Source organism: Ambystoma mexicanum, chromosome 1p (genome assembly GCF_040938575.1).
Source record: "Ambystoma mexicanum isolate Mex_15411 chromosome 1p, UKY_AmexF1_1, whole genome shotgun sequence".
NCBI classification, from domain to species: Eukaryota; Metazoa; Chordata; class Amphibia; order Caudata; family Ambystomatidae; genus Ambystoma; species Ambystoma mexicanum.
Window position 1 is genome coordinate 1257640577 of NC_090921.1, and position 23830 is coordinate 1257664406.

The window sequence follows — 23830 nt, forward strand, 5'->3', positions numbered from 1 at the left end:
CCAACAGATAAGAGAGTTGGATACCTTCCAAACTACTTGACAAAATTCCCGGATGCAAACGGGAGAAACAACTTTCTTAGAGTGCGACTTGGTCTGGTTCACACGGGATCCGTCCTTGCCTGATGGGGGTGGGGTTCAAGAAGTAGGTCCTTATGCACAGAATGTCAGGATCCAACAGACCAGACAATTGAGCACTTATTAAGATTTTGTCATGGAACATGGGATGTTCGAAAGAAATACTTGGGGCAATGTATTGTTTCAATCGATTGGTTGTCATCCCAGGATTTTTGGGTGAGATTGATTGTGGGTTATGAAACTGCGCTGACGATAAATGCTGTCAGAGTGCTGCAACAGTCAGGTTTTATCTCTTCAAAATATGGACAATCCTCACCCTCTTTTCCATCTATTGAAAGCTGAAGATTTGAAATTGGCAAGCACTATTTCTTCTGAGTTTTAAAAAATGGTGATTATGTTAAAATTTTACTTAGATATGTAATATTTTGCCTTGTAAATTTGTGTTTTTGTAAAATTGTATTTTCTTTTTCTATGTGAAAAACCAATATTTGGTCATATCACAATAACAAAACAAAAAAAGAATGTCCAATTTTATTCAACTCCAGTAGTGCTACAATTATCAATATGTTTTAGATATTGTGGGAACGTTCTCAGGTTGGGTCGAGGTGTCACCCTGTCACAAAGGTCATACTGGGAAGGTCGTTAAATTAATAGGGATTTTGTGCCCTTGTTTGGAGTATCTGTGAACATAAACAACAACAGGAGTGCACATTTCACTGAGCAGTTGATTGAGAAACTTTGTACAGATCTTAAGATACAAGAGACACTACACTGCCTACATCAGCAGCAATGGAACAGCAAAAGGCCACCAAAAAGAACGAAATGGCTAGGTTTTGTGCTGAAACTGGACTCAAATGGCCTGTTGCTCTTCTTTTGGTACTTTTTAGCATTTGAGGCACTGATAATGGGAGCACTGGGTTAACATGTCAAAAGGTATTAATGGATTGCACCATGCATCTTCCCTCACCATCGTCACTGAATGCTACTTATGTAAATGTACACCTGACAGATGACATGATGCTGGGCTACTGCTGCAAGAAACGTATTATCTGCATTAAGTCTCTCAACTTGTATTTCAGAAATGGAGCCAGAGGAGGCATGGCGCTTACTGGAGCCAGGAATCTTTGTTCATGTGAAGGTCCATAAGAGGAATATGCTGGCTCTCTTCTGTAGGAGATCCTATTGCGTATTGCTAACAACAAATGCAACAGTGATGGGAAAAGAATTGCCCATCTGAGTCCACAAAACCCACTTTTAAAGGGGTAATCGTCCAAAGGATGAGGGGCCGGATCGCATTAGCTACTATTCTGCTCTTGTTCTTTATCTCATGATTTTAATTAGTGACTTGAGACTGTGAGAAGGGAAAACAAACTTGAAGCAGTTAATAAGAGGTCTTATTCTAAGCATGTGATCACCACGACCAAATTGAGGAGTTGGCCATGGTGGATGAAGAGACATATTATGGCATAGCAGGGAGGGGAATTGTGTGTTTCATGGATTATGGGACTGTGGAGTTGACTGTTCATTGAGTTATATTCTATGTGCAGCAAAATGTAAAGGACAGTTTGTTCCCTGATGATATGCCCTCCCTAACTGGATCTCAGTTGAAGATTATCGCAAGATGATTTCTGCCACTACTCCCAAGCCATAAATATCTCCCCCCCCCCCACACACACTTCCCAAAATCAGAAAAACTTTATTTTGGCATCAAAACGCCATCAAAGGTGATAAGCAAATATATAATAACGTAGGAGAGCATTAATAGGGCACTCAGCAAAATGGTTAAAATCAAAAAATCCATTTGAATGAAAAAAGCATACACTTGAGAAATAACAATAGGAGCAAAGATTTGATAACATATTCTAAAACAGAACGAGCAGATATAAATGCATAAAGTGCAGGTGTTACAAAGATTTTAGGAAATTCCTCAATGTCCCAGCTTTCACCATACGGCGTAATGCAATGTATACAACATCCAGGTTATTTGAATTTTTACATAATTCTTCGGCTAACAGGACTCAAAATTAAGATTGGATAAGCAGGAGCTACAAGCAGCTCCTGGGTAGCCAGCAATAACCAGTCACTGGAAGTACCACTGAGGAATGGTTGGCTTCCTTTCTCAGCAACATAACATCTCAGATAAAATTGGATAATATATCCTTTGACCCAATTACAGTTGAGTTTGGTGTCCAACAAGGAGCCTGCATTACTCCAATTTTATTTTCCATTTATCTTAAACCACTTCATAATGCTTGATCAGAATTAGGTGTTGAATTCCAAAACTATGCGGATGACAATGGCATCATTATCAAGCTGGAAGGAGACCTTCAATCGAATCAAACTAAAATCAAACATATCAGTGAAGGTTTTGAAAGATGGATGTTTGAAAATGGGCTGGGTTTAAATAAAGAAAAAACATATCATGATTGTAAGTGCACCTAAAGGTTATAGCAATATATTACAATGCTATCCAGAATTCAGACTGGGCGGACAGAAGATTAAACCTGCAAAAGTTGTCAAGACCCTTAGAGTTCTCCTTGATTCTGAGCTCTCCATATCTTCACCGGTTTCACTTATCGTGCGATCAACCAATTTTCATCATATGCTACTAAGGCAGGTGGGATCTATATAATCCGTGCACCACTGTGCAACGTTTGCTAGAACCATTGTGGGAGCAAGATTAGATTATTGAAATTACCCCTTTTCATGAGCTATCGAATCATCTATACATTCCTTGCAGTTATTTCGAAACCCTGCAGCTCGGATAGTCATGAACCTCCTTAAACATGTCCACATTTCTCCAGCTCTCAAAACTCTTCACAGGCTTCCTATAATCTAGAATATCCTTTAAATTGCTTACCATTGCCCACAAAATGCTCCCAATTATCTAAAGAAACATCTAAAATGGTATTCATCTAGTCGCCCATTACGGTCTTCCTATAAATATCCCATGCTTTCCCTGACATAAACAAATCTAGATGATATGATATCTAGATGATATGGCAGATCAAGTACAGTCTAAGCAATCAAACTTTGGAACCGCTTAACACTTGATCTAGGGAAAATTCGAGATTGTTGTTTAAAAAAAAATAAACATATTTTTTTATGTTGTGTTTATTGATTTTTGCATTATAAACAAGTAACAAACAAAACCACCCTACTGCCCCCATCCCCTCGCTCAGGACATGAGCCATCATTCCCAGTTACAATTCATAGCTCCAGATATAAAAACTTTACAGAAATTCACAAATGTGCAGGTTTTGTGGGCACCATTGTATTTTAAGGTCACTTTGAAGAAAAGACAATAGTAGGCCCCACTCTTGTTTAAACGCTGCATTCTCCCCTTGAATTCTATATGTGACCCATTCCATCGCCATTATTTTCCAAACTTTCTGGCAACCCTTGCACTCAGGGCTGTTCCTGTATCCCTACAGCCCACCCTGCACTTGACACCCGATATCTGCACTTGCACTTGCCACCAGCTGGCCGCACTTTTTATTTATTGTCTTTATTTATTTACTGTTTATCCTATGCACCGCACTGCCGCTTCCTATCTTCCCCCCGCACTTTTCCCTTTCCCCCTCCCCTGCACTTGTGCGATCTCAATGTCACCTGGCCTAGTAAGATCGTTATCTCTATCTTCCCTCTGTTCTCCCTCCCTTTCCTCATCGCGCCTTGAAAGACTTGTGTATAGGCGCGGTATAAATGCAATATCATATCATATCATAAGCCTCCCCCTGATTCCCCGGTCACCACTAACTTGTACCCTCAACATACCCCACTTCTCCCTACCCAACAGAAACCCCTCTCCCAGATTTGAATCAATGTCATGATGCCTACCCCCGGGCATCCGGATCGAGTCCATCAGCCCCGGGAGCAGGCATCCAGATACTTATTAAAACCCCAACAGCCCCGGCTGGGGGCTGTTTGGATTCAGTCCTGGTGCCTTAGGCGCCAGGCTCATCATAGAAATCAATCCTGGCGCCATAGGCGCCAGGCTCATAGACTTTACTTATCTTATGCAGACCATGCTGCAAATGAGTCCAAGCCAACATGAGGCCTGGATGGGACTATTTTATTACAGGGACTATTTTTCACTCTGGTGTGGTTTTGGGGAACTTCTTACCTGGGACTACTTTGCAGGCTATTTAAACCACGCCTGAACAGCAGCCCATGCTTCGTGTTATTCTGCATCCAGCAGCGTAACGCTCACCGTGTCTGCAAGTCAGCATCCAGTCTTCTGCCACGCCCACCTCGAATCCGGAGCTCCTAGACAAAAGGAAAAGAAAGGAGAAGAGGTTAGATCACGGACATTATTTGATTCCTTACCTGATTCCAGACCCAGCACATCTCCGACCCTGGGAAGGACATTATTTCAGCACGCGTCGCTTCGCCAGCAGCAACGCCGCGTTATACTCACCAGTCCACTGCATCTTTTGACTCGGCGCTGCCTCCCTCAATTTCTTCGTCGAAACCCAGCACCTGGGGGGAAAACAAAAGGAATAACAAGGTGAGCCGAGAAAACCGTCAAAGACAATCTCTTGCCACCATAGGCTTACCTGCTTTACCACTGGAGGTATTATCCTTTAATTCGCCGCATCTTCCTATGCCACACCTATAAAGGGAGAGAAAACAGCAAGTTAAACTCATGCAACTTTTACCGGACAGTGTTTGGTAATACAGACTCTTACCTGAATGCCATCAGCTGCCTCCAGGGAATATTCTTTTGGACCCAGCTCCAACCTAACGAGGGAATGGAACAAGAGTGAACATCGGACATATTGAACTCTTTGAACTTTATAGACACTGGAGTCAATATTCCTCCGGAACTCCTCCAGTACCTTCAAACCAGTGAAGTAACTGGTATCTACGCGCCCTTGCATCCCATGCAGGATAGAGAGCTCATCATTTAAAAACATAAGGTGAGGTTACCAAGAGGGGATATCGGAGGTGATTAGTGGGGAGAACGAGAACAGTTGGGGGGGCCATCACTAAAGTCCACGGGTGGCTAAATCCCTTTCTCCATTTGCAGGAGAATACTTCTACGAGTCCAGCAGACAAGATTAGGCGGGCCAGTCCAGACTGTCATCTCTGCACTATGCATCACGTTGGTGGAGACCGCAGCTGTCTGGGTCCGATCGACGCCCCTGTGCGAACCAGGTGAGCGTAACAGAACACGAAGCCTATCTACAAATCCCCACCCGGGCGTAAGGAGACTTCAGAAACCGACCAACTAGCCGAATTGTTAGGGGAACTTAGGGCAGAAGTGCACTCTGCGCGCCAAGAAACTAACGCCCTCAGGAGAGAATTGATTGTGTCAAAAGAGCGCACTGATGATCTTGCCAGACAACTGCTGCAAAACCAAGACGGGCAAACACCACTACCTGGACTTGGGGGGAATTCAACCCCCATTTCATCGAGCAGCCCTGTGCAAGTGGTTCTACCAGGGAGCATTCCTTTAGCTCCACCCGAACGCTTTGCTGGGGACCCGAAAAGGTTTGCCGTGTTCATGAACCAATGCTGCTTGCACTTTTTATGCAGACCAGGAGCTTTTCCAAACGACCAAGCCAAAGTAGCCTTTGTACTGTCATACCTTAGTGGCAGCGCAGCGGATTGGTCAATTCCATTAGTCAACCAGGATGACCCTCTTCTTCAGGATTTTCAGGGTTTTCAATTGAGCATGGAAAGACTATTCGCCAGACATTCACAGGGACAGGCCCTGGATAATGAACTTCTATCCCTACGACAAGGAAACCAGGACCTGCTAACTTATATCGCAACCTTCAATAGGTTGGTGGTGGAAACCGGATGGCCAGAGGTAAAGCGAATTACATTATTTCATCGTGGACTTCAGGGGGAACTCAAAGATGTTTTGGCCCAAGTTGTGAACCCACCTAAGGATTGCTCAGAATTTATAGATTTAGTGGTCCAGCTAGACCACCGACTTCAGAATAGAAAAGCCGATCGAGCTAAATTCGAGAATCGGGTATTGGTTAAACCCAATGTTACTCCCAAAGGAACAGATGCATCAGAACCAATGCAGATCGGGGGGTTAAGGGACCCTTAACTCAAAAAGAAAGAGATAGGAGACGATAGATGCAGTTGTGTCTGTACTGTGGGGCCTCAGGACATTTTCTACGGGATTGCCCTATAAAACCATCCAAGAAAGTAGTCAGAGTTGCTGATAGAAATCAAACAGGGCCTGATTCGGGAAATGACCATGCCCGACAAGCGTAGAGGTCCGCTTGCCGAGCTTAAAGAAGGACACTCAGACCTCGCGCCTAATCATACCAATGGTCCTTATTGATCCAAGGCAGCCATCACGTATGCACGCAGTTAGGGCATACATTGATAGCGGGGCCGTAGGAAACTATGTGGACCACGAATTGGCTTCTAGGATGAATCTACCTCTCTGTAAAAAGACCACTTCGGATGTTATCACCACAGTCGATGGAACTGGAATTGCCTCTGGGCCTGTAACTCATTCCACCACAGAGATGACACTGTTGGGTCAAGATGGGCATCGAGAGACTATTGTGTTTGACTTAATCAAAGCCCCGCAGTTCCAAATAATACTGGGGATACATTGGTTGGAAACACATAATCCTTGTATTGATTGGCGAGAGAAGAGAGTAACCTTCCCGAAGTGTGCACACACCTGTTACCCGGAAAAAACCTTGAACAAAAGTCTGGCCACAGTCGCTAATCCAGTCATGCAGTTACCTCAGGAATATCAAGAATTCCAGGATGTTTTCCAAAAAGAACAGGCAAACACCTCACCACCTCATAGATCATAAGATTGTCAAATCGACCTCATACCCGAGCACAACCTCCATGCAGTAGGATCTACGCCCTTACTGAACCCGAAAACTGTCACCTACGACAATACTTGGACCAATACCTTGCTAATGGCTTCATTCGTCCATCTAAGTCCCCTGCATCTTCAGCTTTATTATTCGTGCCCAAAAAGGAAGGTGACCTCAGAACGTGCATAGACTACCGCGCATTAAACCAGATCACGGTGAAGAACCGATATCCACTGCCTCTGATCCCCGAACTACTAGACCAAGTAAAGGATTCTTGCATCTACACTAAATTAGATCTCCGAGGGGCATATCATCTGGTACGTGTAAAGAAGGGCGACGAATGGAAGACCGCTTTTCGCACCAAGTACAGATTATTCGAATATCAGGTGATGCCCTTCGGGTTGTGCAATGCACCAGCAGCCTTCCAGTATTTTATGAACGATGTCCTTCGTGAACTCATTGATGTCTGTGTTGTCGTATACATAGACGATATTCTAGTGTACTCCTCCTCAGAATCAGACCATGTTAAGCACGTTCGTGCAGTCCTTGAGAAACTACGCCAGCACAAGTTATATGCAAAATTGGAAAAATGTGTTTTTCATGCTACAGAAGTTGAATTCCTTGGATTTATCCTGACCCCAAAAGGAGTCCGAATGGACTCTCGAAAGGTGGACGCAATTCTCAAGTGGCCATCACCCAGTTCAGTTAAAGGGGTGCAAAGCATGCTTGGATTTGCTCATTTCTACCGCAGATTTATTCCTGACTTCTCATATGTTGTACACTCCATCACAGCACTTTTGCGAAAAAACAAACGCTTCTTGTGGAACGAAGAGGCTGAAAAAGCCTTCCAAGAACTGAAATTGAAATTCACGTCGGCACCTGTCTTAAAGCATCCACGCCCCGAGCTCCCATACATAGTTGAAACCGATGCATCCAGTTTAGCCATGGGGGCTGTCCTGTCCCAGAAGGATCCAGAAACCGGTCAACTTCATCCAGTAGCATTTTGGTCCAGAAAATTCTCGGCCCCCGAATTAAACTATGCGGTTACCGATAAAGAGTTGTTAGCCATCAAATCCGCCTTCAAGGCTTGGCGGCATTATCTTCTCGGTGCCAGGCATACCATTACTGTAATCACCGATCACAGAAACTTGCAGTATTTAAAAACAGCCAAGGCCCAATCATCGCGTCAACTTCAATGGGCCTTATTCCTTGCCGAATTCGATTTCTTGATCACTTATCGACCAGGTTGTAAGAATGGTAAGGCAGACGCTTTATCCCGAATTGGGATGGGAGAAGCATATTCAAACCCGGAACCGGTGCCTATAATTCCTGAACAAAGAATTTTTGGGATAACTACTCTACAGACCTTAGAAGATATTCATCTAAAGATCCAACAACTTTTCGATTCAGCAGCCCTGCAGGACTGGGTTAAAAAGGGCCAAGATTATTCAGTTGTCAATGACCTACCTTACTATCAAGGGCGTCTACAAGTCATCTCCAACTACCATGAAGCTCTGATGGAAGGGCACCCAGGTATTGCAAAAACTGAAGCTAAAATTAAAAGACAATTCTGGTGGCCCACCTGCCGAAAAGATGTAAAGTCATTTGTACAGTCTTGTGGCATCTGCGCCCAGAACAAAAGTCAAAAGAAGAAACCAGCTGGTCTTTTACACCTTTAGATATTCCACCCACACCATGGCACACTTTGTCTTTAGACTTTATTACAGATCTACTGCCATGTAATGGATTCAACACCATTCTAGTTATTGTGGATCTTTTTTCCAAGATGGCCACTTTATTCCTTTAAAAGGATTACCTTCTGCTTCAATCTTGGGCAAGGAATTTCTCGAAAATATTGTTCGAATACATGGATTTCCTTCCATATTGATCTCTGACCGAGGTAGTCAGTTCATTTCACAATTTTGGCAGAAGTGTTGTCAATTGGCACAAATCGACGTAAGGTTATCAACCAGTCACCATCCCCAAACCGATGGTCATACGGAGAGAACCAACCAGACTCTTGAACAATACCTACGTTGTATGCTCCACCAAACCGAAAGTAATTGGAAGGACATTTTATGGATTTCTGAATATGCATACAATAACTCTGTACATTCAGGAACCAGACAAAGTCCCTTTTATACCATATATGGACATCATCCTCGAACCTCAGAGCTCGATTCGCCCCAGCATTTAGAAATGCCGGCAGTAACTCATCTGCATTCTACTATTACACAAGCTTTTAAAGAGGCAATAAAACATTTGAAACAAGCAAAAGAGAAATACAAGAAAAATGCTGATCAACATAGAAGTGAGACTCCACCATATTGAATCGGAGACCAAGTTTGGCTGGCTACAAGACATATACCTCTGAAAGGAACTCAGACTTTTAATCCTAGATATTTGGGACCTTACACCATTAAGGCCATTATCAACCCGGGTGGGCGTCAAATTAGAATTACCCTCTAATATGCGGATTCATCCTGTCTTTCATGTTTCACTTCTAAAACCAGTTCAACCTGGCACAAGATTAATCAAACCACCTGACCCCATCCTAATAGATGGAGAACCTGAATTCGAGGTAAAAAAACATCCTGGACTCTAAAATGGTTAAATCAAGACTTTTTTATTTAATCGACTGGAAGGGTTACGGACCACAAGAAAGGTCATGGGAACCTAGTGACCACGTTCATGCTCCTTGATTGGTGAAAAAATTCCATCGGGACTTCCCAGACAAGCCAGGGCCAAGGGAAAGAACAACTTTAGGGGGGGCCTTGGGGGGGAGTGCTGTCATGATGCCTATCCCCGGGCATCCGGATCGAGTCCATCAGCCCCAGGAGCAGGCATCCAGATACTTATTAAAACCCCAACAGCCCCGGCTGGGGGCTGTTTGGATTCAGTCCTGGCGCCTTAGGTGCCAGGCTCATCATAGAAATCAATCCTGGCACCATAGGCGCCAGGCTCATAGACTTTACTTACCTTATGCAGACCATGCTGCAAATGAGTCCAAGCCAACATGAGGCCTGGATGGGACTATTTTATTACAGGGACTATTTTTCACTCGGGTGTGGTTCTGGGGAAATTCTTACCTGGGACTACTTTGCAGGCTATTTAAACCACGCCGAACAGCAGCCCATGCTTCGTGTTATTCTGCATCCAGCAGCGTAACGCTCACCGTGTCTGCAAGTCAGCATCCAGTCTTCTACCACGCCCACCTCGAATCCGGAGCTCCTAGACAAAAGGAAAAGAAAGGAGAAGAGGTTAGATCACGGACATTATTTGATTCCTTACCTGATTCCGGACCCAGCACATCTCCGAGCCTGGGAAGGACATTATTTCAGCACGCGTCGATTCGCCAGCAGCAATGCCACGTTATACTCACCAGTCCACCGCATCTTTCGACTCGGCACTGCCTCCCTCATTTTCTTCGTCGCAACCCAGCACCTGGGGGGAAAACAAAAGGAATAACAAGGTGAGCCGTGAAAACCGACAAAGACAATCTCTTGCCACCATAGGCTTACCTGCTTTACCACCAGAGGTATTATCCTTTAATTCGCCGCATCTTCCTATGCCGCACCTATAAAGGGAGAGAAAACAGCAAGTTAAACTCATGCAACTTTTACCGGACAGTGTTTGGTAATACAGACTCTTACCTGAACGCCATCAGCTGCCTCCAGGCAATATTCTTTTGGACCCAGCTGCAACCTAACGAGGGAATGGAACAAGAGTGAACATCGGACACACTGAACTCTTTGAACTTTATAGACACTGGAGTCAATATTCCTCCGGAACTCCTCCAGTTCCTTCAAACCAGTGAAGTAACTGGTATCTACGTGCCCCTGCATGCCATGCAGGATGGAGAGCTCATCATTTAAAAACATAAGGTGAGGTTACCAAGAGGGGATATCGGAGGTGATTAGTGGGGAGAACGAGAACAGTTGGGGGGCCATCACTAAAGTCCACGGGTGGCTAAATCCCTTTCTCCATTTGCAGGAGAATACTTCTACGAGTCCAGCAGACAAGATTAGGCGGGCCAGTCCAGACTGTCATCTCTGCACTACGCATCAGGTTGGTGGAGACCGCAGCTGCCCGGGTCAGATCGTCGCCCCTGTGGGAACCAGGTGAGCGTAACAATCAAAATCCTATGATTCCCGAAGGATTTAGACCCCAGGCATTTATCCGATATTCTAATCAGAGAATATAACTGTGGGAGGTTCCCTAATGCTTCCATCTGGGTTCCAGTAGGCATCTGGTGTTCATTGGCTCCTCTCAGGCCCCTTGATTGTGAAGCTTACATGTCTGCTCGTTGGCTGTTGCTCAATAGTCTATACCGGATTGTCTGGTGGTTACCAGAGACAAGTAGTTATCACTGGTCCTGACACTTTCGTACCCATCACTGTCTAAGTGTGCAGTGGTGAAACGCTTTTCCCGGCTGTTCTTCCTGTCGATCACCTCTCGCCATCACGGTTTAGACCCCAGGGACTCCTTTTGCAGTCCCCTCCCGCCACACACTTCTTGGGCACTCTCGACCATTCTCAGGGACGTCTACTTTTCAGAGGAGGGGGTCAGGGTGGTCTAGGCTCTTTCTCGTCATCAGCCATCTGTAATATTGCCCTACCCTCCTTTCAGGTAGTTATACAATACGGTCTATGATTCAAAGGGAAGATAATGCCAAAGGGAAAGGTCCATTTGTATTTGGTGGGTTCCCTGAGACCAGGCCACCCTCAGTATTGTTTCTTTCTGTTCATACAATGACATTGCCTCCAATACGTCCCTAGGCCATGCGCTGGGCTCTGATCTCTTAGGACCCACCCTAGGAATTCTATCTAGTCAGGCGTCCTTAGGCGAGGTGTTATTTGTATCCACATCTTCCCCTAGGTTCGCCACCGCCATGGACATTGGCAATGTCTGTGAACTGACTGGGGGGCAGAACGGAAATCTAACTCACTAAAGAAAGACAAAGCTAAGAATACGGTCTGGCCATCAGGGGCAACAAAAAGCTACAACTTCTAATAGGTCCCAATTCAAAAAATTGTAAAACTCTAGGCAATATAATGAGGGCCTACCACTAACCCCTACATGCAACTTCCTTAATACTTGCCCTCCCAAATCACCTAATGTTCACTAGCAAATGACCCTTACACCACCTGTGCCTACACCCTAAACTGCATTTTACAGTGTATCTGGACTAAATACAGTTTACACGTGGCACAAATGCTGCACATGATGAGACGAATGCTGGCATTAAAATGGCTATGTTTCTGTGCTACAGGAACTTCCTTAGTTTGGACTTTTTCGCACATTTGGGGCATCCCAACATTCCCCCTTTCTTTAATCAATTAATAATCTTTTTAGTTGCTTTCTTCTCTTCCTGTTCTCGTTCTCTTGCGCAATCATAATCATCTTTTGGTACCCAAATTTTGCACACATTGTGCAAGTTCCCTCCAACGCTTGCATAGTCCCATGGAGTACATCCCAAGAAACTAGTCTCCATCTACCGTTGGATCGGCATAACACTCTAGATAGTTCTCTGAATCGGGAGGGAGGGACCAGAGAGCGGATGTTCTATCCACACCATCTTATGCTCAATCTTACTGTCCCATTCACCAGTTTGCATTTGCACATGTTTGCAAATGAGAGTGGCATTACCTGTTCTTACCGCAAGGGTCATTATTCTGCTTCCATAGGACATAGATTTAGCACAGCAAGAAAGTATCAGCTGACAGGAACAGAAATTATAGATAGAAAAAGAAGAGTAGGGAAAGTAATCTTACAATCATTAATCAATTGGGCGTCCATGAAAATATTTTTGTTAGCCAGTCTGGCCCCTTGGTAATCCCTCCATCTTTCTCTGTGCCAGTTCATAAATTGTGGAGGGCCTTCATTGCAGTACTTAGAGAACCGTTGTCCAGGTCATGGGGTGGGTATAGGTGAGGCAGGTGGCGCCTATTCTTTTACACACTCCCCCTTCTATGGTAGTGAGGAGATCTAAGATGAACCTATTCTGTAATGTCATAACCCTGAGCACCCTTAGTTTATCTTTCACGGCAGTGAGGCTATGCTCTGTCCAATTGGCAAGCTGGACTATGTCCCACCGTACTATCTGCAACCACTTTGCATTTGTGGCTGCCTGCACACCAGCAGCTAACAGCAATGCAAAGAAGCTCTCAGTCTTGGTGAAAAGCCTGTATTGGGCAGGTATTTTATTCAATTAGCCTGTGGATTCTTGGGAGTAGTAGTTTGATATTCTTCTGTGGGTAAAAGTCAAGGATCGCTTAATGCACTGATGGTTGGGGGTACAGGTGGAGTCTGGGGGTACTGAGTGGCTAGCGAAAGGTGGTGTTCTTGTTGATTTCAAAAAGAAGTTAAAAACATTTTTCTTCAGGGCTCCTTAGTTCCTGCCTTGACTCTGTCCTTTGAATCTGCTTCACTCTCTGTCCTTGTTTTGTTTTTGTCCTTCATGCGCGCCTTGAGGCCCACAGGCGATATGGCGCGTTACAAGGAATTAAAATAAATAAAATAAATTAACAAAATGGGTGAGTGCAGGGTGACCAGGGAACTGACCTTATGCTATGATGGTGGAAGATTAAAATAGGCCATGTCCCCGTACAGACAAAACAGGTCCATGAGGGTAGCCATTCCGTCTTGCAGGGCTTGCATACAAAAGTCTGGGTGCAGTTGGAGTTCCTTCTGATGGGCACAGTCCCATTTCCTCTGAAACAGAAGTAAGTTTGTGTGAGTCTCTGTCACTTAACATGTTGTTCATGGTGTTGCAGAAATGTTAATCGTTTGTCATAAGCATTCTAGACAGTTTTGCATTGGTCGTTGGTAGCCACTACTATGTCTTCTCTAAAGACCACCAGCCGCATAGCTCCGAACACAGCTCGTCCCCATCACCCATTTGATATGCCAAATGTTCGGTCCTTCGGTATGTACCTGCAGTCTGACCGTGTACTTCCTCTGGCTTTTCCCCTTGCAGTCATCCTTGTTAATCTTTTCTACTATTGCTTGAGCCGCGTGTCCCTGGAACTGTCTCGTACCTTGCAGAGAACTAGGTGAGCTAAACACTGTTCCATTGAGGGTGACACTTCCTTGGGCAAGAATAATCTGGGGGTGCCAACAGCATGTCGAATGACTCTACACACATAGCATGAATTGTTATACTCATTCCTACCCACCTCTCTCATGCTACTATACCACAAATCGGTAGCTTCAGAGTAATGCTCTTCTATAATGCTGTTATATGCGCTCTCCTGATCGTAGATACCTCTTTTTGAACTGGTCACAGGGTTAATAGAAGTGGCTAAAATATTTACTACATTAGTGCTATTATTCCTCCCTTTTCAAGCCGCTATCACCATAAGTTGCATCAGAAAGAGGGAGAGAGAGCGAGAGAGAGAGAAAGAGAGAGTGAGAGTGAGAGTGTGTGAGATAGAGAGAGAGAGAGAGAGAGAGAGAGAGAGAGAGAGAGAAAAAGCACACAAAAGACACACAATGAAACCAATAGTTTCTCTTGCGGCCTTCCAACAGTGCTCCTCTAAGCTGTGAAGAAAACTTACCACGCTTTCGCCTAAATGGGCACAATGAGTTTCAAACAGTCATGGAGTTTCCTTCTTTACTCATCTTTTAAATGTCTGTATTTTCCCAGGTGCCCTCCTGGTGGTGGTGGATGGAGCTGGTGCTGGTATCTTTGCAGACATCAGTGAAGTGCATCCACGATCTGCGGCCCTTCACTTTGATTGCGGTTAGGATAGAGAATATTACTTCATAAGGTATGGAAAACTTCAGTTTGTGACACTTTTTACTGAATGTCCATATGAATACTTTATCGCCAGGGTACAGTTGGGGCTTTGGTAGGAATGCTGGGTCCCTTGACTGCGTTGCAGCTGGCTGGTGCAGATGTGGGGCGATCTGAAGGGAGATAACTTTTCCACATGTGGTTAAATCCCTAAGGTACCCCTGAAACTAATCTCCCAACACTTCTGCACTTTTATGAGCATCTGAGATTGTTTGAGGAGGGACAACGGGCGTATGCATCTGCCGGTCCGTAACCACCTTGTGAGGTGTCAAGTAGTGGTCCTTGCTTATTGAACAATGCCAGAGCCAAACAATAGAATCAACTCTTTTTTAAGGCGTGGTATATTTTGGACAGTTTATTTTTAGGCAATCAGGGTTCGAAATTCCCATGTGCCAGGCAATAAATGGCTCCTGGTAAGGCCTCCCACTAAGGCTGCCAGGAGCTGTAAAACGCGCCTACTTGAAAACCTGATTCTGTAGTAATTGCCAGCTACTACCACTAGATGGCAGCAGAGCATAACAGGAGCTGCAATTTGTCAGGAAACTGGAAGTACATTCACAGGTACATTTGTTTCCATGGCCCTCATTACGACCCTTGCGGAAATTGACTGACCGGACCGCAACAGCGTAAATAGCGTTTCCGCCATTGCACGAAGGAGCAAAGTGCGGCTAATTACGACCCATCGGGCACGAGCATTACGCCATGGCGGAATCCGAAAGGCTGCGATGGCGGAAATGACCCCAAAACGGCCCTTACCGCCGCCGTACGCTGCACCAGGTGCAATACCGCCACCCATCTTAGCGGTCACCGTAATGAGCGGGCACCGTAATGAGCGGGCACCGCAAATTACGGGCACCGTAAATATACGGAAACGGAAGTAAAAGCATGTGGCCGGAACGGGAAACAGCACGCCGCACAACTATAAAATCCGAATCCCAACACAACCATTAAAAATCCGACCCTGACACACATCCCAACCCGTTAGCAACCCCAGTTAAAAAAATAAATATGGGAAAGGTAGCCAAGAAAGCGTGTGATCGCAAGCGGCAGGTCCACTTCTCCCGAGAGGAACTGACCGTGCTGACCGAGACCCTGCAGGAAAATGCCGCCGTCGTCTTCTCCAGTCAAATGACCAGGACGGCCCTTGCCAACAAGAAGGCCATATGGGCCCTTGTGGCACAGCGCGTAAGTGCGGTGGGGACAACACCCCGCACGCCACAGCAATGTCGCAAGCGGTGGGACGACCTGCGGATCCGCGTACGCAGCATACTTTCTGCGAACAGGAACATCGCCACAGCTACCGGGGGGGGATCAGAGTCGCCCATCAAGTTGACCCCCTGGGAGGAGATCTGCGCCTCCACCATAGGAATGGAGAGCATAGAGGGAGTCGGAGGGATGGAGAAAGGAGTGCCGACATCCGGAGAATCAGGTAGGTTGGCCAAGAGAAACAATGCGAAATCCACAAACCACGAACATGTGCAGTACCATGTGACCCCATAGTGCAATACATACTTTGCCCTGACAGCGCCCTCTAAAAGTCAGAATGAATAAACAAATTAATCAAGATGCCATAAACAACCCCTACATGTGCAGCATGCACCCCCTAACTGCAGGCAGCCAAATGAATGCGTCCTCAATCCACACGAAAATGAGACCACCTCCAAGGCCCAGTCCCATATCAGCCTCATGTACCACCCCAATGCATTTGATACGTTGCCATTCCAAATCCGACAGACCCATAACTAACGCTCGCCCCTCTTTACTCCACCACAGGGTCCGATACCAACGACGAGCTGCAGGACACCCCTACCAGCACGCCTGCAAAGAGGGCCAGGACCAACGTCCCAAGAGCCTCCACCTCAGGTGCAAGGATCAAGACACGGCAGCAGCAGGAATCAAGTGCCAGCACACTGGAGGGGACTGCAACAGGCACCCCAGCAGCCAGCAAGTCCACAACCCCAGCACCACAGGTCCCCCCAAAGAACGTATCTGATGGCACTGCCTCTGGTGGTAGCAGCACCATAGGTGACACAGCTGTCATGCCAGCATGCTCCGACACGGAAAACAGTGCTGGCGACGTAGGTACCATCCATGACCTTTCCCAATCCCCCTGCATGTCCCATCCCCTACACCATGACGAAACCACGCAGGGGCACCCAGAAGACGACGACTGGCCAACCCCCACAAGTCCTGTGCCAAGGCAACATGTGTTGAGCAGCCCCCCTGTCACACCACCGCAAATGTCCATGGCCCAGCAGAGGCAACAGTCCCTCGACCTGCTGATCGAGCAACAGCAGGAAGTGTCCACGCTACTCAAGGACCATGCGAATGAATGCGGGGGTTCCAGGGCAGCCATGGAAACATCCACCGAGACACTCAGGGCACAAATAGAGAAAAGTAGTGAGAGCCTCAGGGGAGAAATGGAGAGAAGCACCGAGAGCCTGAGAGCACAAATGGAGAAAAGCACCGAGAGCCTGAGGGGGGAACTGAATGCGACGTCCAAAGACGTTTGTGCTGAACTTGCTGCTGTGCGCCGTGTGCTCTCGGAGCTCTCACAAACCCTCAGAGACATGCATGGACGCGAGCAGGCAGAGACGTCATCCGTGGCAAGTTCCGTCCAGGGCAGCCCCCAACGCAGATCTGGCAGGAACCTGCGCTCCACGGGCAGGGGTGCCCCTGATACCCGTAGAGGGGGCTTGCAATAGCGTCTACCCACGGGCAGCATGCATATTTGGACACTGGTGTTGGGGGGGGAGGAAGTAGGGTGGAGGGGGTGTGTTGGGCTTCACTGGGTGGCGGGTCCATAGGGTGTATGAATCAAATCACATTAACAATACAGCACTTCATTATCATCCAATGACATGTGTGGACATTGATATTTGCGTACGAGGCCTTCATAGGCGTACAGTCCACTATGTGCCTGTACTACACACACACAGTGCCACAGGTCCCCTTTCCGTGTAATAGGCACCATGCGTGGTTGCTAGAAGCATGCATCTATGATGCTCTGTCGGATTGCACGTGCATCCTGTGCCTCATGGACTCCTTGGGGTGCCTCCACATCCCCACCCTCATCATCATCATCTTCAGGTGCATGCAGTACAGCGTCAGGGGGCATGGGCACATTCCTACGTATGCACATGTTGTGCAGCATGACACATGCCATGACCATCTTAGAAACCCTCTCATGGCTGTACATGAGTGCCCCGCCAGACCTGCTGAGGCTGCGGAAACGAGCCTTCAGTAGGCCGAATGCCTGTTCAATGACCACACGGCTACGTGAGTGGGCATGGTTGTAGTCCTCCTCATGCTGGTTCTGTGGGTTCCGGATTGGTGTAAGGAGCCATCTCTTCAGTGGATACCCGGCATCACCTGTATGGGACGAATAAAGGGTGTCAGTGGAATGATAGTGCTAAGTAGCCCCCCCCCCCTCCTGCAAGGTCATTGACGCATCAAATGGGCCACGATGTCATGCATGGAATGAGACTCACCGAGTAGCCAGGATCTGTGCCCTGCGTGTCGCTCCATGTAGCGTGGTATTCTTGTGTTCCTCAGGACCATAGAATCATGGGTAGATCCTGGAAATCTGGCACAACAATGCGTAAAGATCTTGTTGGAGTCACACACCATTTGCACATTGATTGAATGAAATTGTTTCCGGTTGCGGTACTGGACCTCCATGGCATGTGGGACAACCAATTCAACATGGGTGCAGTCGATGGCACCAATGCAACCCGGGATGCCGCCAAGTGCATGGAATCCCACCTTTGCGTTGGTAATCTCCTGGTACGTGCGTGGTAGTGTGATGTGGTCGTCGGCGTGCTTCAGGAGGGCATCGTGCACTTGGGAGAGTGTCCGTGAGAACAGTGGCTGTGAAATGCCATGCAAGTGCCCCACTGTGTGCTGGTAGGTGCCTGTGGCCAGGAAGTGGAGTACAGACACCACCTTCAGTAGGGGTGGGATGGCGGTTGGGCTATCTATCATGCTCACGAGGTCAGCATGTGTCATGTCCACAATGGCGATTATGGTGTCCCGGTCCAAACGGTAGAGGGTGTGGATCTGCTCAGCAGTGAGGTTGAACGGATCAGCTCGGAGGCGTGGGATTGCGGGCCGCCTGCGTGTTGGTAGTGGCAGTGCTTGTGGGCCTTGCTGACCCTGCCTTGCCCTCCTCCTCCTCCTTCTCCTCCGTCTCCCCTGTGCGCCCGGTTGTTGTACCTGTTGTTGTTCGTCGTCTTCTTGTAGTTGTAGCACTTGCAGTGCTATCTGGTGCCCCAGGCCCAACATCGCTAGTCCTGCCGGTAGCATTTTGGAGTGGGAGTGGTTGTGGGAGGGGTTTGGGTCTGCTATATATGTGCTGTCGGCCTGTATGGCCTCCACCTGTGCTGATTGAATGAATCTGTGGCGGATGCAATCCCTTCTGGCCGAGCACGTCCCGCACGTAAGGCTGCATTTGGCCGCATGGCATCTTGGGATTGGAATCATGTATCAAATCCCGATGGCAGTGTGATGTACTTTGACTGATTTTCATGCTATGCTCCCATTGTTACACATGCTATGATTGCAGCCGCTTACATACCTGTGAAGAGTCAGTGGTATGTAGGGCTCGATCGATGGCCGACCCTCATGCAGCACAGTATCGTACTTCACCGACGGGCGTGGCGTCCCATTTGTGATTGCAGCCAGTTAGCATTATGACACACAGCCGCACTACATTGATGTAATTGTGAATGCAAGCGTTCACAGAAGCCTTTTCGACGTAATGTTGCAAGTGAGGAATTCGAAGGCCAGGATTTTTGGTTGCGAAGTAGCGGTGAGGAGACGCCCACAGGTCTGCCTGGAAATGTAACGTTCTATTGTTGAATGTCCTTGGGACAGGGCCCATAACGAGCAAGCAATGAATGACATGAATTGAATGGGATGCGCAATAGCGTAGTGGACGATAAGGCAGGACGTTCCCAAGTCCATCTAGCTTCACGACACTACAGATCCGGCCAGGAGCACAGTGGTTTTTGCAGACTGCATTACGCACAGACGCGATGGAAGTTTCACATATTATGTGAGTGAATGTTCATGCGTTTTCATTGCGGGATGAGGGAATGATGAATGGATGCATGGACAGATGATTCCATTTAGGGTCTGCCATGTACATGTGTTTTTTGATTCAATCCCCTTCCCCTGCGCTATGTGATGCAAGGCTGCCATAGTGGGACTTACGTCTATCTGCCCTTGTCGGATCCTCCCTGTCTCGACGCGCCTTCATACACTTGTGTCTAGGCACGTTACTAATCCCATGTCATGGGTTCTATCTTGACGGACGCATGCACAGTAACCGACGTTGCCAATGGTGTATTAACCTCGATTGGTTTCGTTATGTATCGATACTGATTTAGGGGTGTGTATATTCCTTTGGAGTGGGCTAGCATGCATATGGGTGTGGATTTGGTGTGTTGAATGAAGATAGTGATGCATCATGTGTCCTGTAGTGCAATCGGTTAATTTGTGTTTCATTTTGGTGACAGGTATCTCCTGCCCTATTGCAGATGCCATCTGTACGCCACTCCTCCAGATGGATTTTACTCTCGACACCTGCAGCTTCGGGTGAATCAGTGGAGCACCATTACGATCTTATGGGACGATCGCCAATGGGCCACATGCCCTTACGCTGTTCTGGTGGCTAGGTGCAACATTTCGGCCTTTCAGCTGGACTAGTGCCTGCCTCATGGGACGGACCTGCGGTTCTTGCCGCTTCCATGTTGCCTTTTGGAACGTTGATGTTGGCCCTGTGTGCCATGATGGTACAGGGCGTCACACAAGTGGAAGCTGGTCAATTATTGCAGATGCAGCCCTCGGTGATGATGGATGTTTTGGTGTTATTTTACAAATTGCTGTGAGGCCTTTGTCATTTGGATGTGCATTTAAATTGTATTCCGATATTTGGCGTGTTGCGTTATTCTTTGCAGGTGATGTGGCGATTTTCGATTTGTGGCGGTATGTATTGCGAGATGATCTGCATTGTGTTCCGCCTTCTGAGTTGAGTTGTGTGGTACAGTACTGGCCGCTTTTGCCTACGTAGCACAGTGTGGTCACGGATAGGGGCTGCCATTGTGACTGTTTACATGATGTGCTGTTCAGGGGCGGGGGATTGGCTTTTGGCCGACTGGTGCCTGTCAGCCAGGTCGATTGATGGTATGATGGGATGTTCAGAATGTGGCTGGTCACAGGTGCCTGTGTTTGCGTGCGTTTGTTGGAGGGGGACTGGGGTCATGTCCATTGGAATAGCTTCTGTATTGATGCCATCTGTGCCCTGCAGCTCCCATCGGCCCCTCTTGGGATGTGCCTGGCTGCTCAGTCACTCTGCCAACTTGTGTGGTACATGCTTCTGCTGATGGTTGGTTTGTTTACTGGCAAGAGTACAGGGCTGGTGCAATCCCCCTCAGGATGCTGTTTTGGATGTTGCCTTGCGCTGGTGGCAAGCGATGGGGGACTACTGTTGTTTTGTGTCATGTGTTCTTGATTTCCATTTTGATGTCTTGTACCTTCACATGCCTGTGCTGCATCAGTACGGCTATGGTGACATGCCGTACATGGATGCCCACTCACGGGGCGCTTTGAACACCTGCATGCATTTCTACGTTGGCATGCATGGGTGAATTGTAGATTTCACTGGTTGCATGGTGTGAGTACATTGCGCCTGCCAGGAGTTGTGCAATGTGGCCAGGGAGTGGAGTACAGGCACTCAGTGGGCCATTTACGGTTGGTTCACGATGCCGTATTTCTCGCCATGGCGGGATGGTCCATTCCGCCATGCCTGATGGCGTTAGGTACATGTCCGCTAGGGTCGGAATTGGCGTACCGTTGCACCATGGTGGTGTTTGCGGTTTGGCATGGTGCGCGCGCGCGTGCTTAGTGCAGTTAGCGTTGGCGTTCACTACGGTGTCGCTAATGGCTTCGTACTTTGCGGTGACGGGTCATAGTCGCACCGAGCGCTTTTCGATGGCGGTATTGCTTTTCCGCCATCGTTTTCCCCTTTCCGCCAGGGTCGTAATGAGGGCCCATGTGTGTAGTGCAGCACCGAATTAAGACAGGCCCATTTAAACTTCATAAAATACATTAGATTTTTTCAGTTTCACACAGGAACTTCTAATTTAAGCATTAAGTCTCAATGGTATTTGCTTAATTCATTGAGTGATGACATGTAAAACAAGCATTGGCAATGTCAACAGTTTGAGAAATTGACCCTTTGTTGCCATGGGAAAGGCACCTGCCAGGCACTGCCGTAGTGGTATTAACTGGCCATTTATGACAGCAGTTGCAAAATGGTGCGAGAACCAGCGCATCTAATGGCAGTGCCTGGCAAATGCCTAATACTAATACTTATACACAAGCCAAAATAGTTGTCTTTGCCAATGCTGGTTTTGAACAGGACTTAAGTCAAGGGCACGCATAGTGCTTGTAAATCGAGTGGCTGATGGAAGACCCTTGTTAACACAAGTAGTGGGTTTAGAGCTCCAATTAAGTCATTAACACTCAGAGAACTTGGTTGAAAAATCCCTGGCAGGCATTTGAGTGCAAAGTCTGATGCTAAGACTTGATTGCAAGCTGAAAGAGTTCTTGTGATGAGGTGTTTTGCGCGGGGAGAGGCAGGTACTGGGTGGGAACAGCCATAGGGATTAGAATTGTCATGGGCAGTCAATGGGTTGACAAAAAACCAAACACCTACAAGCTGTGTATCCCTCCTCATATGCCATTTCTCCCTGTCTGTACACTAACGCAATACTTTCGGCTTATAGGTGTTGCAAGCGACACACAAATGCCCAAACCAAAAATGTATTGTGTACTGCAGCATTCTTATGGGTCTACGTTAAAGGCATTCTTATGGGTCTACAATAAAGGGAACAAGGGCCATTTTATTTAGTAGCTGCTGCATCTGAGAGCCATCATGATGGTCCTGCATGCAAAGCGTTGCAGCTATTTTAATGGGAACTCTGCAAAGGTGCCTCAGCATGTGCTGGAAATCCTTTTCCTCCATATTGTTTAAAAAGGTAAGTGTATAATTGGACCCTGCCATTGAAACTACAGAAGGAAATATGATGGTTGTAGGAGGTGCTCATTTCCTCTAAGAATTCTCACCTCTTCTTATTTGTTAATAATTGTGCCATTACCCAGGTAGGACCATTTGCTTTTCAAAGCCTCCATTTGGTTCTCAATCACGTGCTTGCTCTTACATAAAACAAATTACCAAGTATTGATAGAATTCAAACTTTTTAAAGCCAATTGGTCAATGATGTCTGCTTGTTGTGCATAAACAATAGTGGTACCAAGGAGTGGTTTGTCTTCATTACCAGCTTTAGTGGGCGATTCAATTTGCAACTGCAACAGTTACTTTGCTTGTAGATTATTATTGTGCAGCATAAAATAAAACATTTACTACTGCAAAGTGGGTTCATCCCATGAGGCCAGTTACACGTATGTCAATCTGCAGAGATATTGGAGCAAACTGCACACATATGTTTGCATGCTAGCAGGGCCGTCCCTGCCTTTCTTCAGCAGTCAAAATGAGTGTCATTTAGTTTGATAATAGCAACATCTGTAATTCGCAATGCAGTGATACTACTGGCACTTACTATAATTGAGTGAAGTTTACATTTTTGCGCAAGTAAGGCCCTACACTTAGCAATGTTGTCAGAATCTGGCATGACAGCCAATGAGATGGCTGATTATGTCCCTCTCCTTTTGACCATGCAATTTGAGATCCAGCATAAAAACAAGCCTTATTCAATAACTGGTCCAACTCTCAGAAACCCCTCAAACCTCATTAGCCCACTCATGCCATGCTGACCCATCAGATATCACCAATGCACTTTTCTTATGCAAAAAGGAAAACAAATACAGTCTTTTACTTTTCAAACCCTACCCTGGACCTTCATCCAAAAAGAGAAACTGCAGCAGTACAGAGCAAGAACAAGCGTTTAGCAGATAAGAGGCAGCAAGAAAGAGAAAACTACCAGGGCATTGAAGAGGTAGCAATGGAAGTTCGACATAGATGCAGTTACACCGATGGATATAACAGCAGACAGATTAGGTAAAAACCAAGTGAGAGGTAGAAGCATAGAGGGACATTGTCCCACAACACACAAAGTAAAAGTGAGTT